General features: G+C 37.6%; 1 protein-coding gene across 1 annotated transcript in view; it reads right to left on the bottom strand.

The window, feature by feature from the left end:
* SHROOM4 (shroom family member 4) overlaps window positions 1-23,442 on the bottom strand; it is a 283,947-nt gene that overhangs the window by 222,252 nt on the left and 38,253 nt on the right. The window lies entirely within an intron of this gene.

Below are 23,442 nucleotides of genomic sequence, written 5' to 3'. Positions count from 1 at the left end.
TTTTATTTATCCACTCATCAGTTGATGGACATTTGGGGTGTTTCCACTTTTTGGCTAGTGCAAATCATGATGCTGTAAACATTCATGTATAAGTTTTTGTGTGGATATATGTTTTCCTTTCTCTTGGGTATATACCCAGGAGTAGAATTGCTGAGTCATATGGAAACTATATTTAACATTTTGAAGAATTGCCAGACTGCTTTCCAAAGAACTGTACCATTTTGCATTCCCACCTGCAACATGTCCACATCCTCGACAACACATGTTATTGTCTGTCATTTTTAATTATAACCATCTAGAGGGTGAGAAATATTATCTCATCATGGTTTTGATTTTCATTCCCCTAAAAATGATGTTGAGTATCTATTCGTGTGCTTATTGGCCATTTGTTTATATTTGTTGGAGAAATGTCTGTTCAAATTCTTACCTTGCTTTTTAATGTGTAATTTGTCTTTTTATTATTGAGTTGTGACATCTTTATTCTGAATCCAAATACTTTATAAGGTATATGACTTATAGTTATAGTCTCCCAGTCATTGGGGTGAAATTTTACCTTCTTGATGGTGTCTTTTAAAGTGCAAAACTTTTAACTTTTAAATCCAGTTTATCATTTTTTTATTTTATCACTTGTGCTTTTGTTGTTGTGTCTAGGAAATCTTTCTGTAACACAAGATCATACTCTTATGTTCTCTTCCAAGAGTTTCATAATTTCAATCTCTTATATGAGAGGTCTTCGATAAGTTCATAGAAAGACTGTATTATCATTTAATTCTATTTTTTCCATGAACTTTTTGAAGTACCCTCATACTTAGGGTGTGATACATTTTGAGTTAATTTTTACGTATGGTGTTGAGTTGAGGACCAAACTCGTGGTTTTACATGTGGATATCCTATTGGCTAAGCACCATTTGTTAAAAAGACTATTTCCTTCCCTTAGAACTTTCTTAGCAACTTTGTCAAAAATCAGTTGATCATAAATATAAGGGCTTATTTCTAGGATCTCAACTGATCTTCATTATGTCTTTCCTTATGCCAGTACCACACTGACTTGACTACTGTAGCTTTGTCACAAACTTTGAAATTGGCAAGCGTAGGCCCTCCAAAATTAATCTTCTTTTCAAGATTGTTTTGGCTATTCTGGGTCAACTGAGATTTTGGTAGGGATTATATTAAATGTGTAGACCAATTTGGGTAGTACTGCCATTTTAATAAGTCTTCTAATTCACGAACATGGGGTGTCTTTCTATTATTTAGGTCTTCTTTCATTTCTTTCACTAATATTTTGTAGTTTTCAGTGTACAAGCTTGCACTTTTTTGTCAAATATATTCCTAATTATTATATTTTTGATGCTACTGTGAGTGAAAATGTTTTCTTAATTTCATTTCAGAGTGTTCATTGTTACTATAAAGAAATACAATTTATTTTTTATGTTGATGTTATATCCTACAAACATGAGGAACTTGTTTATTAGTTCCAGTAGTTTTTTAGTGGATTCTTCGTTTTTCTGTATACAGAATAACATCATCTGCGAATAAAGACTCTTTTCTTGTATAATTGCCCTGGCTAGAAACTCCAGTATAATGTTGAATAAAACTGGTAAGAACAGACATCCTTGTCTTATTCCCATCTTATGGGAAAAGAATTCAGTCTTTATTAAGTATGATGCTATCTAGAGTTTTTTATATGCCTTCTATCAGCTTGAGGGAGTTCCTTCTATTTCTAATTTGTCCATCACAAGTGTGTGTTGGATTTTGCCAAATGCTTTTTCTGCATCTATGGACTTGATCATGTTGTTTCTGTACTTTATTCTACTAATGTAATATTTATATTGATTGATTTGGGGGTGTTAAAACAGCCTCGCATTCCTAGGGTAAATCCCACTTGGTCATGCTGTCTAATCTTTTTTATATGTTGTTGAATTTAGTTTGCAAGTGTTTTGTTCTGGATTTTTGCATCTATATTCATATGGGATATTGGCCTATAGTTTTCTTGTGATATCTTTTTCTTTGGTATCAAGGCAATATTATAGAATGAATTGGAACTTGTTTCATCCTCTACTTTCTGGAAGAGTTTGTGAAGGAATGATATTAACTCTTTAAGTGTTTCGTAGAATACACTAGTGAAACTGTCTGGGCCTGGGCTTTTCTCTGTGGTAAGATTTTAAACTACTAATTCAATCTTTTTGCTTATTATAAGTCTATTTAGATTTTCTATTTCTTCTTGAACAGTTTTGGTAATTTGTGTTTTTATTGGAATTTGTCTGTTTCAACTATGTTATCTAATCTGTTGGCACACAGTCGTTCCTAGCATTTCTTTATAATCCTTACTAATTTCTCTACAAGTTCAGAAGTGATGTTCACTTGTCATTCTCGGTATCAATAATTTGAGTCTTCTCTCTTGTTCTTCATTGGTATATTTAAAGGTTTGTCAATTGGTTATGGGCTGAGTTGTGTCCATCAAAAATTCATATGTTGAAACCCTAACTCCCTAGAATATGAAAGTATTTGGAGATAAGGCCTTTAAAGAGGCAATTAAGTTAAAATGAGGCTGTTAGGGTGGCCTCTGATCCAATCTGACTGGTGTCCTAATAAGGAGAAGAAATTTAGACACATAAAGAGAGATCAGACACATGAACATGCACAGAAGGAAGACTAGGCAAGGACGTTGAGAAAAGGAGCCCACCTATAAGCCAAAGAGAGAGGGCTCAGAAGAAACTAAACCTGCTGACACCTTGATCTTATACTTCAATCTTCCAGAACTGTGAGAAAATAAATGTCTGTTGTTTAAGCCACCCAGGCTGATAGCAGCCCTAGCAAACTAAAACATCAATTTTGTTGATCTTTTCAAAGAACCAATGTTTTGTCTTATTGATTTTCTATGTTTTTTTTCTGTTTTTTAATTCATTTATTTCCATTCTAATTTTAATGATTTCTTTTCTTCTGTTCATTTTGCATTTACTTTGCTCTGAATTTCCTAGTTTCTTAAGATGGAAGATTAGGTTATTAATTTTACATTTTTCTTTTTAACATGGGCATTTATAGCTCTAAATTTCCTTGTAAGTACTGTTTTTGCTTCATCTCATAAGTTTTGATATGTTGTGTTTTCATTTTTATTCATCTTAATCTATTTTCTAATTTCTTCTATGATTTATTATTTGACCATTGCATATGTAGGAGTATGTTGCTTAATTTCCACATATTTGTGAATTTACCAAATTTCCATCTGTCACATATTTCTAATTTAAATCCAATGTGATCTGCAAATTTACTTTATATGATTTCTATTCTTTTATATTTGTTAAGGCTTGTTTGATGGCATAGCATATGATCTACCCTGGAGAATATTCCATACACACTTAAGAAGAATGTGTGTTCTGCTGTTGTTGGGTGGAGTACTCTGCAAATGTCCATTAGGTCTACTTGGTTTATTGTGTTGTTCAAGTCCTCTATTTTCTTGTTGATCTTCTAATTCTTTTATCCATTATTGAAAATGAGCATTGAAGTCCACACTGTTATTGTTGAATTGTCTATTTCTCTCTTCAATTTTGTTAGTTTTCATTTCATGTATTTTGGGGTGCTATTGTTAAGTGCATATGTATCTGATATAGCTGCTTTATCTTCCCAATAAATTGACACTTTCATCATTATAAAATATTCTTTTTTATCTCTAGTAATATTTTTTGTCTTAATATATATTTTGTCTGATATTAATATATCAGACTTATTAATATATAAGATTCCAGCTGTCTTATGGTTGTAGTTTGCATGGTATATCTTTATCCATCATTTTGCTTTCAACCTATTTGTATCTTTAAATTAAAAGCATGTCTATTTTAGACAGCATATAGTTAGGGGTCAGTTTTTTATCCAGCCTGAGAATCTTTGCCTTTCATAGGATTATTTAGTCCATTCACAATGAACATTATTATTAATATAATTGAATTAACATCTGCCATTTTGATATTTGTTTTCTATGTCACACTAAAAATAATTTTTTTTTCTGTTCCTTCTTACTGCCCCATTTTGTATGAAATGGATATTTTCAAATGTACCATTTAAATTCTTTTATGGAATTTTAAACTCTATTTTTAAAGTTATTTTCTTATTTTTTGCTCTAGGGTTTACAATACATCTTAATTTAATCATACTGTACCTCAGCTTTATACTAACTTAATTCCAAAAGATATAAAAAAAATTATGTGGCTCCATTTTTTCCTTCCTGCTTTGTGTGATTATTTTCACATATAATTTGTCTATATACAGTACAAACTCAAAAATGCAGTGTTATAATTTTGCTTTAAATAATCCTATGCTGTTTGAATGAACGCAGAAGAGAAAGGAGAAAACTATATCTATAAAGTTTTTATATTGAGCTTCTTATTTATGATTTCTGGTATTCTTTATTTCTTTCTGTGGATTTGAGATACTATCTGATGTCATTTTCTTGCTCCACTATAGCTTCTTCCTTCCCTTTCCCCACTTTGTAGTGTCATTAATTATATCTCCATATGCTACAGGCCTCAAAATTCAATTATGTAGCTATTTTGTGATATAGTTTTTTAATCAATTAAGGAAAGATGAGAAGAAATATATAATTATGCTGTCTTTTATCTACGTAATGACCTTTATCTTTATCTTTACCCTTTGTTTTTTTCATGTGGATATAAATTACTGTGTGGTGTCACTTTTTATTAGCCTGATAAATATTCTTTGATGTTTCCTGTAAGAAAAGTCTGATATCAACAAATTATCTCCATCTTTGTTTATCTGGGAATGTTTTTATTTTGTCTATTTGAAAGAGAGTTTTTCCAGATATGATTCTTTTTTGATTTCTTTTTCCTTTAAGCCCTTTGAATGGATCAACCCTTTGCCTTCTGGTCTCCATTTTTTCCAATGAGAAATCAGCTATTGACCTTACTGAACTATACTTGTATATAATGAGTCATTTTTTTCCCCCTGCATCTCCCATGAGTTTTCTGTTGGCATTGGCTTCCAACATTTTAACTATCGTATGCCTAGCTGTAGATCTTTATGCATTTAACCTTCTTGGAGTTCCTTGAGGTTTTTGCATGTGTAGATTAATGTTGTTATCATGTTTTAGAAATTTGGGGCCATTATGTCTTCAATTTTTTTCCCCACTCTCTCTCTCCTCTCCTTTTGGTACTCCCATCATGTATATGTCAGAGCACTTAATGGTGTCCCACAGGTTTCTAGGGCTCTGTTCATTTTTTATTTATTTTTTTCAGATTGTATAATCTCAAATTATCTATTTTTAAATTCATTTGTTCTTCTTCCAGCTTAATTCTAGTACAGAGCAAGTCTGGTAAATTTTTCATTTCAATTATACTTTTCGACCCCAGAATTTTCATTTGGTTGTTCTTTTATAATTTCTATCTCTTTATTGATATTCTCTGTCTGATTTGATATTCTCTCATTGTTATCAAATGTTCCTTTCATCATTTTTTTAAACCAGCTGTTTTAGTTCTTTTAACTTATTTACAATTGCTGTCTGCCTCAGACACTTAAAGCAGGGAAGTCATGGGTGTCTTACACTGGAGCCTGGATCAATTAGAGCTCTTTATCTTGCTTTAAGCAAGTCTCTACTCAAATTATGGTCACCAAAAAAAAAAAAAAATACTTACCATTGCTATTTTGAAGTGTTTGTGTCTGCCTTATAGGTATATCATCTGCCTCCTCCCAAGGTAGTTTCTATTGCCTGCTTTTTTGTGTGTAAAACAGCCACACTATTCTGTTTCTTTGCATGTGTTATACACACACACACACACACACACACACACACACACACACATTTATTTATTTATTTATTTATTGAGAACTGGGCATTTTAGGTAATATATTGTAGCAAGTCTAAGTTAGCCCCACCACCACTGCCATCATGGGGCTTGTTGTTGGGTGGCTTGCCTGGATTAAATTTGTGAAGTCTAATTCCCCCGCATTGTGCAATCTCTAGTGTTAACTGTTCAGTTTTTCCTCCCTGGTTTTTTGTTTGTTCATTTGTTTTGCTACCTCAGAGTAGCTTCTGGGTCAGCATAACTTAATGTTCAGCTAGTGATTGGTCAGAGGTCGTGCTCATGCCCCTTAAGCCCTATGGCTTCAGAACTTTGATCATGGATCTCTATGTGGCTTGAGGAATGCTTCTAAATTAACTCCATGTTCAAGCAGTGACTAGTAAGCTCTCAAGTGTCCCCTCTGGTGGCTTTTGAGTCAATGCAGTATAGCACATGTGCATGCCTTTCTGACCCTCAGGGATAAGTGTGATCGTAACAGAGCTCTCTTTAGCTCTCTCTCTCCTTTGTTCTCTCTGTCAAACTTATGTCTGGTCTACCATTTCGTTTTTTGCTCCTAGTTTCATGCAACTATTAGCTTCCTACTAGTTGCTCAACCCAAAGACCTACTATTTTTGAAAACACTTTCAGGAATGAGTTCTTCCATGTTCTGTTCCAAATAAAGTCAGCCCACTCAACAGAGCTGCTGACCTGCCAGTCCTCCAGTTTCTCCCAATTCCCTGGTCAGAATTTCTGTGCTACCTCACTGAGGGTGTGGTAGTAGATTCTCCCTGAGTGATACCTCCGCCCTACAAGCTGAAGCTGGAGGGTGGCAATAGTAGCCCCATCGTCTTGCTATTCCTCTCCTGGTATGAAATCTCCACTATACAGGTGGGGTCTAAGGTGGGAAGATAACCCCAGTCTTCTTGCCCATGCCAGCCCAAAACAGAGCTTCCACAACATGAAGCTGAGAGTAGAAGAAGAAAGATGCTGGGAGCCTGTCTCTCCCAGAGTGAAACTGTAACCTAAGACTGGGAGCTGGGGGTAAAGGGACCTCCATATCCTTGGCCACAGCAACCCAGAGTAAAGTTTCCACAACACAGAGCCAGATGGGGGAAAAGTGATTATAGCTAGCTAGACTCTCATTGATCTTATTGAGACTTAGTAGATTTTCTTGAATAGATTCTTCTCAATATGCTGAATTCACTTCGGCCAATTTCCCACATTTTAAGTGGTTTTTTTCAATAATTTTCACCAGTTAAGTGGTTATTTTCCTGGGGAGAGAGTATGTAAAGTTTCTTACACAGACATTCTGGAAGTCCTGCTCCCAAGCCACTAAGTTTTAAGCCTCTTACTAAGATTTTTCTTGGCCTCTAAATCAATCAATCCATTTAAATTTAACTCAATCCATTTTTAAATTTGCAGATGACCTGGATACACTTACTAATAGTTTGATTTTTGTACTGTAGGCTTTGTGGATATAGACCAACAAACACGATGCCCACAAGAAAGAAAACATTTTACAAATTCATTAGGTGTTTATGTTCATGTGAGTAGCCACATTCAAGTTAATTTTGTGTTCATACATACTGCCCCTTCATTTTTCCAGCAGAAGGTGGGAATGAGCTGTTTTCCCATAATTGGATTTTCCAGCTACCTTAACTTTATTCCTTCAAGCATCAGACACATCATTTTAGCCACCTTGACAGACTCACTCGAAAATGTCTTCTAAATAACTTATGTAACAGGCGGGTGATCCTAACTACCTGAAAGGAAGAATAAGGATTGTTAAAAATGAACCAGCTGCAATATATGAGTGATATCACATACTTTTTTAATTATACAGAAGGATCAGACATATAGATAGACACTGTAAAGGGTAGAATTGATACTTCCGAGGAGCCAAAAATGGTGTACATGTCTACCTCACTCACATTTCAGAGAACTGTCTGGCAAACAGATAGCCTTCAAACTGAAATGAACTGGCCTACAAATCCACTCTTATGGCACTGTCATATCCCTAAACCTTCTCCATGTCCAGATAAAGAATCAATGCCTCCTCCTGACATTAGAAGTCCATTTAAAACTGGCTCCAACCTTCCTTTCCAGTCTCACTAGCTACTGTTCCCCAACTTGTAACTTTCATGAACCACATCTGTTTCCCTTTCTATGAACTTCTCCTTCTACGCTTCCTTTTCCATCACCCTGTCTTGCTAGTCTGTGAGCTCCTTAAGGGCAGGGATTGTGTTTAGTCCATCTCTATCCCTAGCACCCAGCACAAGGCCTGGTAGAACAGATATTCAGTATGCTTTCTGGATGAATAAAATCCTGCCATTTGAACCCTTCTTAAATCGCACCTCTACTTTGAAGCCTTTCCCTATCTCAACTGGGTAGAATCTCTCATTCCTTTAAATTCTCATAGTTTCTTGCTTCTAACCTCTCTAATTATACTTATCATAGTTTTCCTTGTGCTTTGTTATAATTATTTCAATATCTACCTTATTACTTCCACCACCACCTTTCCCCTCTTTACAGAAAGAGAAAGAACAAGAGACAGAAAGACAAACACACACACACACACACACACACACACACACACACACACACACGATAACAGTCTTGGAGAGCATGGACTTTGCCTCATTTAAAAAAAAAATACTTTCTTGTGATACTTAGTACAATGCTTAGCACATAGGAGAAGTTCAAGAAATATTTGCCAAATTGAATTGCTAAAACATTTGGATATCAGTATGGAGATTTTACTTTAGATCCATACCTCATACCATACACTTCAATAAATTCCAGATGGGCCCAAGAATTAAACACAAAAAAGAAAAAAAACATCCTGGGGGAGTGGGGAAGACCGAATCACATATTTGTCCCAGCTGTGGAGGAGTGGTAAATTTATGAATATTGAAAAATGAAAGAAACATCAGAGACAGGATGGATGAATTTGAATATATAAATGTAAAAAGAACACTTTTGCATAGTGAAATATGATAAAGCACACATAAAAAATGAAAGCAGTAAAATTGAAAAAATATGTGACAAATATAAATGACAAAGTTGATCTCCAAAATACAAAGAATGGATAAAAATATGTAAGGTCAATACCCAGATTTTACTTGAGAAGTGGTGAAAAAAATGAATGAGGAAACAGCAAATTATGACATTGAAAATAGAAAGCCTCATTTAATAAATAAAAATTAAAACAAATGGATCGTATATTTACATACATATTACACTAGCAAAAGTATTAAAAATGATAATATTCAGTTGTTGCAAGGCTTTGTGGAAATAGGCACATTTACACAGTTTAATCTTTTGGGAGTACAATCTGGCAACATGTAACAGCAGCTATAAAACAGCTTATACCTTTTATCCTGGTTATTACACTTTTGGTAAGGTACCAGAATGCAATAACTCTACATGGAAGAAATGCAATTTGTACAGAAACCATTTGCAGCATCACTTTTTATAAGGATAAAAAATTTAAAATAACTTAAATCCCCAATAATAGTAGAATGGCTAAGCAAAATCTGGCATATCAATACCACAATCTTATATTTTTGTGTGAAAGACCACCTACCTATTCCATATTTGCTTTTGTGGTTTCGCCATCCTGGTTGTCTTGCACTCAGCTGTCACTGTGACTATTTCTAGAGTAAACTACCTCCCCAAACCCACCCAATTCTAATTTGAGGCTGTTATTCTGCTAAACTGAGGAAATAACAGGTTTCCATTAAATTAAGAACCAGTGGATCTCTCTGAAGTCAAGGCATGAGACTCTTCTCCTGCACCATGGGCTTTGTGGCAGCTGTTTCAAAATCTCAAAGCCTTTTTATTCTTTTTAAACTTATTACTGGGTCCAGGCTGGGTTCTGAGCTTTGGGATAAATGGAGCATTACTGAAAATGGTTTTGCTTTAACTACAGGCTTTTAGAAAAACTGTTTGCATTTCATGAACACTACGTATTTGAATGAAACTCTTCTAGTCAATACTAAAAATATTTTCATGTAGAAACACCTCTGATCAGGAAAGATAGCCTTAAACTCTATAAATTATAAGTTTTGAGAATAAATGTGGCCATGTTATGATTAAAGAGAAATCTGGGGACAAGTAATAAATTCATTTATTAGAGCCATGCTCATATACTTATTGTCAACTAAAATAAACATACTTAAACTGAGGTCTCCGGTTTATTATAGCTTATTACTGTTTTGAAATAATAATGTGCTTGAATTTCACAAATATGTGAAAATTACACAGTCTTACAATTCTCATCAAGGACCCAATCTCAAACTTACTTTTTAAAACAAACTGTCAGCTCTCTTTATAAGTTAAGGCCACACATAATTAGCCTTCAAAGCAGGACCCAGATACAGACCCTAACATAAACATACTGGAGCCTTTTCATGAAAGACCTAGACACCAGCCCTACCAAAGAAGTCAATGAACACATTAAAGACAATTCACAACAAATGTAAATAAGAACATTCTGGGTAGGAAAACTGAATGCTGGCAATGTTAAAAGAGAATGATATCTTTATTTCAAGCAGCATAACCAACAAAACAAAACACTCAGAAGAAATTTAAGCTGTGAAAACTTGGCTGTGATGACAAGAAGGTAAAAAACAAGTGAAGAATTCTCCACCTTGGGCCTGCTCCCTGGATGGGGCTAGGGGTTTTAAGTCTGCTTGTGTGATGTTGAAAATAATAATTCTAATAGTTCTAAAAGAAATAGCTGAATGGAAGCCATTTTTTGAGTTTGATCATTCTGCAAAATGCTTTATTTCCTATATGTAAAAACAGTATTCATGAGTCTGTAAATCTTTTTATCTGCCTATGAGCATGAGCTGCTCAGTGCTTTGGTCAGCAACAAATAATGTATACACTATTAATTCAACTTTAATGAGTCCAAAGTTTTCCATACAGTGAGCATCTGAAATAAAAATGTGGTGCAGGTTGATGGGCAGGAAAGAAGAACTCATGGAACCTCAAAAGCAAAACTTATTTTCAGAATCCAGATCTCCTGAAGTCTGGCACTGACAGTCTGTTATACATTTATATCAATTAGGTTGGCAGTCTGATAGATTTCTCATTACCAAAGTTGGGTTTCTTGAACTCTCAGGAAACTGGAAGAGAATATTTGGACAACAATCATACCAGCAGCAGAGACCTGGAAGAGATGTTGGCTGAGCCATGTCCTGAGCTGATCAGAAGGGAATGATTTCAATTATTGTCACATAATGGGCCAGATGCTCCCTCCTACCTTAGCATAACTATTCTCCCTCTCTCCAAAACAAAGAGGAAAGGAGGGAGGGGGAAAAAGAGGGTAAGGAGGGAGGGAAGGAGGAAGGAGAGAAAGAAGGAAGGGGAGAAGAAAGGAGGGAAAGAGAGAAATAAAGAGAAAACCATTACAATTAAGTCAAAGCAAGGATTAATAACTGTAATAAATATAAAGGTTACTTTTGCATAAAATGAAAATAGAAAAGGTCAGTTCAGGAAATGTTAACACACTAGCTCAGTTACTCTCAGTTCACAGGCCTGAGTCATTAGGCTTAGCAGGTCCAGGGAATAGTACCACAGCTTTGTCACTTGCGCTTTTATGAGGTATATCTGTGCTGGTGGCAGCTAGCAGACTGGCAGGGATACAAACTGGCATGTCCTCGGGTCATAAACTAATTATGGCACAATCATTCACTTGTTCTAGCCATTCTGCCAATTACTTCATGAGTGGGGTGGGCGGGACCCTGTGGGTGGGACTCTTGTCCAAGGCCAGCTCTGGAAACAAGACATCCCGGGCTTAAGCCTTCCTTCCTGGGGAGTTATGTGGGAGTCTGCAGAGCCATCAACAGTCTCAGTGGGCCCAGCAGTCTATTCTCCTGCCTCAATAATCCATTAACCAGTTAAGTGTCTATGTTGTACAAGGCCCAGTGAAGAAATACAAAAGTAAAGAAGAAAGTACCCTCAAAAGTCTTAGAATCTGGGGGTGGAGGGAAACATAAGAATCATTCAAAACCCTCGTTTTTCTTAAGCATACCTTTCCATTTCAAACCCTAAACTTTCCTGAACAGAAGAGCCCTTTTGAATCTGGGCTCTGCCTTAGTCATCTGAGTACATCCCACATATTCTATGGGCAGGGCGGGGGGCGGGCATGAAAACGTTTTCTTCCAGAATCAGTGTGAACTTTCATCTTTTCCCCAACAATGGGGGATGAGATTCCCTGGTCTCCAGAGTCATAATTCAATTAAGGGCTTACCAAAGCCTGCCAGTCCAAGAAAAGGGTCAATCACTTTCCTCCAGCGCAACACCACCTCTGCCCCCAGGCCTGCCCCCACTGCACACACAAGGTTTCTGACAAGGTACACACAGATGAGACATAACCCTTTACACATTAGATGACATAAAAAACACAGCCACAGACTTACAAATAGCATTGGGGAGGCAAGCTTGCACACCCAGAAGTGCATGTAAACACATGAAAAGATATGCATACAGGCTTGCTTACAAACAGAGTCAGGAGAAAGTAAACAGATTGCGGAGAGGTGGTGAAATTTCACAGTTCAGTGAACTGAAGACCTGAGTAGAAAGGAGGATGAATAAGTCCAAAATACCCACAGGGTTCTGTTTTTCAAGGCAGTAGCATACACACAGTCAACAGTGATAACTGATTTGCTGGGATTCAAGAGAATGGACTGTAGAGAGAACTTAACAATTTGAGGATCAGTAAGCCTCATCAGTATGCTGGTGATTTAATAGTAATACAGTTGAGATCCCAGACTAAATCATTTCCATGCTCATTACTGCTTATGGCAAACATCACCCAACTCAGACTTAGACGTTCAAACAGCGTTAGCTCCCTGACAGACATCACTGGAAACATGCCTGCAAGGAGCACCCTTTGTAAGGTGGAGCCTGGCCAAGCACACAGGCATTTGCACCCCTCCATGGTCACATATTCTCTTGCTGCCTTCCACCCTTGTACAGGCCCCCACAGCATGTTTGCATTCCTGCACCTGGCCCCACCTTCAAGTAGAGGCCAAGAGCATCATTCCTGGATGAGTGCCCAGCCTTTGAAGTCAGAGAGAATGCAGGCCGTTAGATGAGGAGATCCAGATTCAAGACTTCTCAACACACACTTCCCCCTACTCAACAATGCTTACAACAAAGTTACACTCAAGAGGCACTCTGGCTGCTAGGAAAACAGGAAGCTAGAGGAGTGGGTGGGTGAGTTAGTCTCTCTCTGCTGGCCTGAGCTCTGTGGAATGTCAGGCTCACTAGAAAGCTGAGTCCATGCACTGAAGGTGTGATCAAGCTGGGCACTGACCAACCAGCCTTGCCTTAAAAAAGTATTTCTACCCAGCCCTGCTCCTACCTCCCCGACTGCCGCCATGTCCACTCCCCCTCGCACACACACACTTAAAGAAAGTACCCAGGCTCTCAGGCTTGGTTCTGTAGAGAGTAACAGAACAACTCAGGTAGAAGCAGATTGGAAGACCTTCTGCTTCTCTATTCAAGTGCTTTCCTAGAATTTGAGGTTGGCAAAGAATAGGTCTGAACATTTGGCTGGAAGCAAGAGACTTGGAAAGATAGGAAACAGATGGCCAAATACTTCTTCACTACACTTTAAAAGAATAGTAAGTATATAGATCCAACTAACCAAATTTAGCATATATTACTGAGCAATGACCATATACCAGGCTCTGTGTTGGGTGCTGTCATGTATCTTACTAATACTACTTTACTACTACGGCTACTACTACTATTCCAGAAAATAGCACCTAACATTTTATTAAATCATTACTGACAGAAACTGGGCTAAGTGCTGTATATACAATAAATGTTTTCACAACCACAAATCTATTAACATGGATTAAGGTAGAGTCTTAATTTGAAAACAAAATGAAACAAATCCAACAAACAAAGCCTCTAGAACTCTCCACAGATTCTCTATTCACTGCTAGGAATTTGATGGTCATGTTAGAGGTGGAATGATTTGAACACCCGGATACCAACATAAACACTTTCCATTTGTTCCTTTCTTTAGTCCAGCTCAGAGGTTCACAAACTTAAAGAATTACAGTATAGAGTTCTATACACAGATGTAGTACTCTACTGCAGTATGAGGGATTTTCACGGGGAATTTCATTAATTCACAATTTTTGTCTTATATGCTAATTTTAGCACCTGACTTAAAAGGTACATGAGATAATAATGATGCTATAAATAGTATATGCCCAATAAATGATAGATGCTGCCTTAATATACTAAGTTTCACAGTAACCTTATAAGGAAGTACTCATTTTACAGGTGAGGAAATGGAGTTCATAAAGGTTTGACCTCCACTACTTCAGTGTGACAAAGCCAAAGCTTAAACCCGGGTCTGATTAACACAAAAACTTAGATCCTTGCACAGCTTCATGAAAGGTTGTTCCTTTCTGGTAAATGATTTACGTTTTAGCTAAAAGCATTGACCAGGGCATAGTGAACAAGATGGATCAGTGGGGATGAGCAAGAAGGCAGATCCAAGGAAAAGCAGAGAATAGGAAAGTTCCATTACCAATGTTGGACTTTAGGAAAATTAACCTGATGGTGGTGACACCTATCCCCTGAGATAATGTGGTCTCTCTTTTGAGGTTGAATACAGGCAAGAGAGCCTAGCCGACAGAACAAGCCCCTTTTGCTGGTGGAGGTCTCTAAAGTGCTAAGGTATCCAATGGAAGATGACCTGTCTTTTTGAATTCCCAAACTGAGGACTTATAACTAGAGGTGATACAGGAAGCTAGGACCTGGTTCCCTGTGACTGGATATCCAAATGTGTTGGTTACAAAATTCATACTGAAGAAGAAACCTCAGCTTCCCTAGGGTTTCAGAATGGTTGTCAGGTAGCATGTTCTTGTGAACATGTCCAAAATGTGCTATTTTTCACCTGAACCACCTGTATCTAATCTCAGAAAAGACCGGCTTAGGATTTGAGAATAGAGCTCCTGAAAAGCAAAATGTGAAAGACCATGCACAATTCCTTCTACCCCACTTAAGCTAAGCTTGTGGAAGTACTTCTCCCCACAAAGTCTATTGCCCTGTCCAAGGGAGACTGAGGAGTTTCTCTCGTACTTTTGCCTACTTCCCAGGATGGCCAAAAATCAAGGATGACAATCTTTACCCACCAAGTGGCCACTTATACCCAAAAGAATTTGAAGTACCTTACAACAAAATTCCTGATGTCACAGGATCATAAAAGTAAAAGAAAGGTTTAGAAAAAACAGATGATTTTATTTAAAAAGAAGCAAACCTTTTGTTGATATAGGCTTCAGCTGAATGTTCAAATTTGCTCTTAGCTTCCTAGCAGCCAAGACACAAAAGCAAACACTATATAGTTCAAAACCTTGACCTGATAACAGGAATCAAGCTAACTTGCCAGGAGGCAAACTATTTGTAGGCACTGGATTCTACACGTAAATTATACAAGTGACAATTTAAAAAACACAAAGACTGATCTCTTCAACATCATTTTGGCAGAATATGCTTTTGTCATATAGTCATTCCTTAAATTGACCCTCATGTCTTAAATCACCCTCCCCTTGTGAATAGTCCTTGTTTTATTCTTCACCTGCTTCCCAGTACTCCTGCTGAGGTGCTTATGATCAAGCAGCACCAACACCAGCCCCAATGCTTCTGCTTTGGGTCTGCTCCAAGTTCTCGGATACTTAGTTGCGACCTCAAAAAATGCTGGGCCTAGAGAATACAGAAGATATCAGTTTGGGCATATAATATTTTTCAGGCTCTGTTGGTGTCAACCTCCTTAACCAGCAGCCTAGCTCCTTAGAAATGGCTGATACTGGGCTCTGGGTAGGAGAGTTAATGGTATCTAAGGGAATCCTCCCACTATAGCTATGTGCCTGATGTATCAGAGGTGCAAAAAATAATAAGCACCAAGCAAGCCAGGCCAGAGGCAGTCCCAGTTTTGATCAAAGATCATACTCAGGAGAAAAGAATTCTGCGTGAGAACAAGGAGAGGGCTGGTGGGAGAGTTAACCAGTAGACAGTCCAGCTTATAGGAATAGTGCTGGAGCTAGAACTCCAAAGCTGGGACAACTCTGAGGCGAGGAAAGAGAAAAAATGGCATGCTCACAGGGGAAGGTGAAAGGGAGATTGAAGGAACGCACTCTGGGGAGCAAAATTCTGAAAAGCCTGGTGAAAAAGACATTTTTGCTTACTCTTGTTAAGAAACCAACATCTGAGTTGGGTGACAAGTGAAGGAAATATTGTTAGGAGCCAAAATCTCATCATGGTGTGAGATATCAGGGAACTGGTCCCTAGTCCAGGCTAGGAGAAGCAGTGGATAGTGTGGTTTGGCCAAAGCCAGGTGGAAATTCCAGTGAGAAAAGAAAGGGAAATACAATAATTTGCACTCAACCATGGGCCAAATAGAGTCATATTGGCATTATTATTTCATTTAATTCTCCTTACAACAATCCTGTGACCTAAGCATGATTGCCATTTGATAAGTGAGGAACTTGAGATACAGGGAGTTGCTTTACAGAAATTGCTCAGGGACTAGGAAAGAGAACTCCCAGCCTTTGAACCCAGATGTCTGTGGCTCCTAAACTTGTAGTCTTGCAAACTCAACAGCTGATGAACAGCCCTGCATGGCAAAGAAACCAGGCCCCAACATTGGTGGTGGGAGCAGGATTGGGGACAGCAGCGCCTTTCCCTTGGCAGCCACAGGCCGAAGAAAAGCTTCTTTCCCAAAGCAGGGCCAATCAACATTGGATGTCTAGGATTTGTTAAATTCCTACCCATTCTGTTTTTTCTAAACATAATTACACACACACACACACACACACACACACACACACACACACACACACGTGAAACTATACAGATGCTCCTCAACTAACAATGGGTTTATGTCCTGATAAACGCATCATAAAGTCGAAAAATCCTAAGTTGAACTGTCATAAGTTGGGGACCACCTGTACATGCATATTTTAACCTTTTATTTAAGTAATATCTAATAATAATAATAATAGGTAGCACTTATTAAGCATTACTATGTGCAAAGCACAGAACTAAGCACTGAATGGCTTAGATTATTTTTTTATAAAAGAAAATCTACATTTAAATAATATTGTCTACAATTCACAGATGAATTAGTCTCAGAGAGGGTGAATAAGGTCACATGGGAAATAAATGACAGAATTTCAGTTCAACTGTCTGCCTCCAGATCCGTAATACACACTGCCTTCCTACCTCTTCGATATATACACCACAAGAAACATAGATTAGCAAAAAGAAGAAAAAATCATCTGTAACATCATTAACATATATGCTTTTCTCTGCAGACTTTCAATCTACATAAGCTGGTTTTTTGATTTTGCCTGTTCCTTAATTATCCCACATGTGTCTGGCCTCTTTCTCCAAATAGGTGATAAGCCCCTTGCAGGTAGGAACTAGGCCTTTTATTTCGTTTCTCCTCACTGTTTCACCCCATGGGTAATCATACCTGTTGTTGATGGACCAGCATGAGGAGACCCAAGATCAGTGATGACACCAGAATGCAGCAGAATTTCTAAGACATTAATTCCTGAACCTGAGGGCCCAGTGAGAGTTCACTACGTAATCTGGGACAATGAGAGATACTTGGATAACTGCTTGAAGCCCTAGGCTGACCCGATTTATCAAGCACTAAATCAGCCAGCTGTAAATCAGTAAATAGACTTTTTAAAGAGTTGGTAAGTCATTAAGTAAATTATTAGCTGCTCAAAGATGTATATACAAATATGTTCTCTGCAGTGTTATTTATAATAACAAAAAAAGGAAATCTAAATGACCAACTGCATGGAACTACTAAATTAAGTTATAATGCGTCCATACGATGGGCTGTTGTTATTTTGCAGTAATTTAAAATTATGTTCTCAAAGAATTCTAATAACAAGGGAAAAAAGGTATAAGTTAAGCAGGAGAATTGGAGGGAAGGATACAGACAATATGACCGTGTAGTATGATCTCAAATATATATTACTTTAATAATCAAAATATATTACTGTTAATGAGAAAGAAATCAATTTTATAAAAACCAAGATGAATAATTGTGACCCTTTTCACAATATCTTTTCTCTTGCAATTAGCTTTGTCTTTTCTTGGAAATGATTTAAGTTGCTGCTACACAGTCTCACTTTCATTCATAAAGTGGGGATGAAAGTAACTACTAATCTCTCACAGTTGCTGTGTTAATGAAATGAGATGATGGATGTGGAAGTGATTTTTTTCAAACATTAGAATGCTATTCACACTTCCAAGCTATTGTTGAGGAGATCCTAAGTGTGCTGAATTTGTGGTGGTTTACAGTTATCAATCTCTCTTGCAGCCAGGCCTTCCTGCTCATTTGTATACCATCATCACATTCCAGGCTTTACCCTCTCATTGTGTGAATTTCCACACCAGTCTCCAAGCTTGACCTCCTCCAGTTTCTGGCCCCCTCTATCCACCCTTCATAGGACATATCAAAAATAAGCTTTCTGACCATATTTATCCTTAGCTCAGACTCCCACTGAGACTCTTGAGTACTCTTTACATATCATAACAACTTTTTAGCCAGTTCTTCCATGACATTCTCCCACTATCATCCCCATATAATAAGATTAAGTCTTTAACATGGCTTTGCCTAACTAGAAAGCACTGCATTACCGAGTGGATCCTCAGTGTGTGGTATTTACTGGTTAGTGGCAGTGTGGTACCTTCCTACTCAAAGTGTGGTCTCTGGACCTGTATCCTTAGCCTCACCTGGCATTTGTTAGACAGCATCTCTGACTCCACTCGGACTTAATGAATCAATGAATCAAAACCTTTAAGAGTGTTCCCTAGGTGATTTGTATGCACAGTAACGTTTGAGAAGCATTGGCCTAGAAGGCCCTAAAGTCGGCAAGTGAATCACAGTGTTTGAAGCTGTAATTAATCGACAGACTTATTTACTCTTTAAAACCTGTCCTTGTCTTTTTCATGTGTGTTTGTCCATCTCCTCTCTTAGATGGTAAGATCATTAAAATGTAGTAACTTATACCTTTCTCTTCCTTTGTCTCAACTACTACCATCCAAGAGGACCTCAGTAAGTGCTTATCAACTAAAAAGAGTTTTAAAGACCATATTTAAAAGTAACCAGGATAAAACTTACTTAATATAGCATAGTGGTTAAGAACATGGAATCTGGAGCCTACCAGCCTGAGATCAAAAATCAGTTTCCAACACTTTCAAGCTGCATGACCTTGGGCACGTTACTTAACTATATGTGCCTCAACTTCCTCATCTGTGAAATGGAGATACCAGTAATACCCACCTCAAATGGTTGTTGTGAAAGTTAAATGAGTGAAGAGATAGGAAACTCTTAGAACAGCATCTGTTACATTTACCACTATATAAGGTTTAGGTATTATAAGTTTTTCCTTAGAAAATTATTATAAAAATACTTATTATTATGAATAATAAGGATTTCAAAACTTAGGCCATTAATAATCATAACCACATGTGTGCTGAGAATTTAACATGCACAGGCTTCCTGAATTCTCACAACTACTTAGCAAGACTCATGGTAGTCTTATTTTATAGAAGGCAAAGTTTACACAGCTTCACTTGAATTCAGGTCTGAAGGATTTCAGAGTCCATGTTCTTTAATGTTTATGAGCAGGCAGCTTTACAGGCAATAGAGAAAAGAAATCACTGATGGTTTTAAGAAATAATATAGAGTGAGGTAAAAGTTGATGGTTTGACTATTTTGGGTGCCCAGATTATGGAAGAGCAGGATCTAGCTTTGTAAGAGCTCACAAGCTCACTGATGCAATAAAATAGTATTTTATTTTGTGTGGTCCCCTGGGGCCACACTGATATAATTAAAATAGTATTGCGGATATTGCACTCAGTGGCCTAAACATGAAGTGAGCAATTTGTGGAGAGGAAGCCAAGGGTATTCATCTGGGCCTCTGGGACTTCCTCTCTTGGTATTCCGGGACAAGAAATGGTTAATGGAAACTTGTCTGCATCCCCAGCTACCTTGACTGCCCCTGGACAGGAAGTAGACAGAGATATTTCTATGCTAGAATCAGGGAGTCTGAAACACACAGGAAAGAAAAAAAGACAATCCCACAATGTGCCTCCAACACTCCTTTCCTGGACATTGCTATCTCTGGTTCTTCCTTCCTGCCCTACGGATTCACTCAGTCCCTATCACCACTACAAGTTAAGTCAAATCACACACTGTTCTTAAGAGAAGTCAGGGGGACATAATGCTTGGAATCAGTGCCAGAGCTAGGAAAGTAGTATAATGTCCCCTCCTGTTGAAAAGGCTGGAATGGGGATGGGGCAAGTGGTGGCCTTTGGGAGTCTTTCAAGCTCATAGAAAACAGTGGCAGCATCTAGCTCAGAGAAAAGGCCCTGGGGCCAGGGGCACAGCTGGGGCTCCCAGCATGGTGTCCGACACAAGGGTGAGGATCTCTTTGTATGACTGTTAAGCAGTAAGTTCCTTGGGTAAGGAAGTATGCAAAAGAGTCTTGAGTCAGCCCCGTATATTAAACCAAAGGCAAGGAAACAGAGGCTGAATTCTCTGTGCATAACAAGTGAGAGATTTTAGCTACTTAAGTTAATAAGATAATTTTTAAAAGTCAACCAAAAAGTAGGCAGAGATCATGGGATCTAGAATCAACAATATAGTATAGCAAGCAAAGGGTAAGAAAGTAGGGAAGAAGAAACAAGGATTACATTGCAACCTCAGAGGATGCTGCGGCTGAAAATAAGTCAGTGATGGCAGTGGTAAATTCAACTAGAAAACTCAAATTTAAGGAGTTAGAGAAACAAAGTTGTGTCCTATCTGCAAGATATATCATGAAAAGTGCTATTAATGAAATCATACAACATCTAAACACTGCATAAGGTCCCCACCCCAGGCTGAGGGAGTAAATGTGAACCTGAGCTACACTTGTCAGCTTCATGTCTCAACACAGGGCTGAATCCACCTAAAGAAAAAGGAGTCACTTTGTAATTGGCATAAAAGCACCATATGGGCTAGTAGCAGCCCTTAGTCTGTGTCCTCAGAGGGTTTCATATTGACAAAAAACCAGGACTATAAAGACATTTGAGGTTAACATTAAACATCTCTAATTCACTTGATCTATTTTTAAGAATATATAGCTGGATATTATAAGAGTTTTACTTGATGATCTAAACATCCACCAACTCTCAATAGTGTTAAGATCTTTGGGTAATCACAGTTTCCCAGAGAAATAGAACCAATAGGATATATAGAGAGATATATAAAAAGATTTATTATGAGGGATTTGCTCATGTGACTATGGGAGCCAAGAAGTCCCACCATCTGCTGTCTGCAAGATGGAGGCCCAGAAAAGCCAGTGGTGTGGTTTCAGTCCAAGCTCGAAAGTCTGAGAACCCAGGAAGTCAATGGTGTGAGTCCAGTCCCAGTCTGAAACCCCAAGAACTAGGAGCACAATGTTCAAGGGCAAGAGAAAATGAATGTCCCACTCAAGAAGAGAAAGAATGAACTTGCTTTTCCTCTGCCTTTTTGATCTATTTGGGTGGGACCCAGACAGATTGGAAGATGTCTACTTACATTGGTAAAGGCAGATCTTCTTTACTCATTCTACTGATTCAAATCCTAATCTCTTCCAGAACCACTCTCACAGACACACCAGAAATAATGTTTTACCAGCTATCTGGGAATCCCTTAGCCCAGTCAAAGTGATACATATAATTAAACATCACAATTATAATCCAACATAATTTATTAAGCCCCATATTACACTCACAAAGGGAAAACAAATGTTGAGATCAGAATTCTTAAGGCTGAAAGGATCTTTAGTGTCTTTAGTTCAAACTCTTCACTTTACAGATGGTGAAAATGAGGCCTAGAGAATGGTAGTAACTTGCCCAAGGTAATGAATTATGGAAGTAACAATTCACTGTAGACTGTAGGATATTTTGCTTTACATAAATTAAAAATTTTATGGGGGTACAGAGGTGAGAAATAAAGTTCTCTAAAGTCAGAGACCATGTATCTTTTCCATTTCCAATTCTATGCTTCAGAAAAATTGAATAATCATCTCAAATAGTCACTTTGACAAGCCAAGAAACAGGCAAAGAGGGAAATAACCTATGTTTCAGAAATGGAATCCTTACATATAACAGATACCAACTATTTTTACTGAATGCATACATAGTTTGGGGGAAAATAAGATAGCAGACAGGGGCCTATCCTGTGTATGTGTAGAAGCACTGGGGGCAATTTAAATAGTTAGGCTACTGGAAATCCCCTGTTTTCCCACAGTAAAGTCTCAAATGGAATTTATCTGATGCCTGGACACAAGCCTACTTCCCTTATCTCCACGATCATCCCTAAAACTACCAGAGTTAATTTGAGATCAATGGGTACATTCTCTTCTCTGGTACAAAAGGCATCCAAGTTAATCCAAGTTAAACTTAATTCAAGTTAAGCTGCAAAATTTCCTTTATTCCAAATCTTTCAGATCTAAGATAGGCTAGGATGATAACAGGAGGCTAACACTGAAGGACAGCCTGGCATAGACATATTATTTCCATTTTTCCTTTTTTTCTTTTTAATTGTTGTGTCTTCTTCCCTCCCTGCCCCCCCCCCAGGTTGTTTGTGTATTTATTTATTTATTTATTTATTTATTTATTTATTTATTTATTTATTTATTTATTTATTTTTAGCTCCCACAAATAAGTGAGAACATATGATATTTCTCTTTCTGTGCCTGACTTGTTTCACTTAATATAATTCTCTCTAGATCCATCCATGTTGTTGCAAACGGCAGTATTTCATTCCTTTTTATAGCGGAGTAGTATTCCATTGTGTAGATGTACCACATTTTCCGTATCCACTCATCTGATGATGGACATTTGGGCTCATTCCAACTCTCAGCTATTGTAAAGATTGCTGCAATGAACATTGGAGAACAGGTATACCTTCGACTTGAGGATTTCCATTCCTCTGGGTACATTCCCAGAAGTGGGATAGCTGGGTCATATGGTAGATCTATCTACAATTGTTTGAGGAACGTCCATATCATTTTCCATAGAGGCTGCACCACTTTGCAGTCCCACCAACGATGTATGAGAGTTCCTTTTTCCCTGCAACCTTGCCAGCATTTATCATTCACAGTCTTCTGGATATTAGCCATCCTAACTGGGGTGTGAAGGTATCTCAGTGTGGTTTTGATTTGCATTTCCCAAATGCTGAGTGATGTTGAGTATTTTTTCATGTGTCTGCTGGTGATTCATGTATCTTCCTCTAAGAAATGCCTATCCAGGTCCTTTGCCCATTTCTTAATTGGGTGACTTGCTTTTTGGCTGTAAAGTTGTTTGAGGTCTTTGTATATTCTGCATATTAATCCTTTGTCAGATATATATTCTGCAAATATTTTTTCCTGATCTGTTGGGTGTCTTTTAACTCTGTTCATTGTTTCTTTTGCTGTGCAGAAGCTCTTTAGTTTGATATAATCCCATTTGTTTATTTTTCCTTTGGTTGCCTGTGCTTTTGAGGTCATATTTATGAAGTCTGTGCCCAGTCCTACTTACTGAGGTGTTTCTCCTAACTTTTCTTTGAGAAGTTTTATTGTTTCAGGATGTA

Source organism: Cynocephalus volans, chromosome X (assembly GCF_027409185.1).
Source record: "Cynocephalus volans isolate mCynVol1 chromosome X, mCynVol1.pri, whole genome shotgun sequence".
NCBI classification, from domain to species: domain Eukaryota; kingdom Metazoa; phylum Chordata; class Mammalia; order Dermoptera; family Cynocephalidae; genus Cynocephalus; species Cynocephalus volans.
The sequence above is the reverse complement of the archived record's forward strand: the minus strand, read 5'-3'. Positions and strand labels throughout refer to the sequence as shown.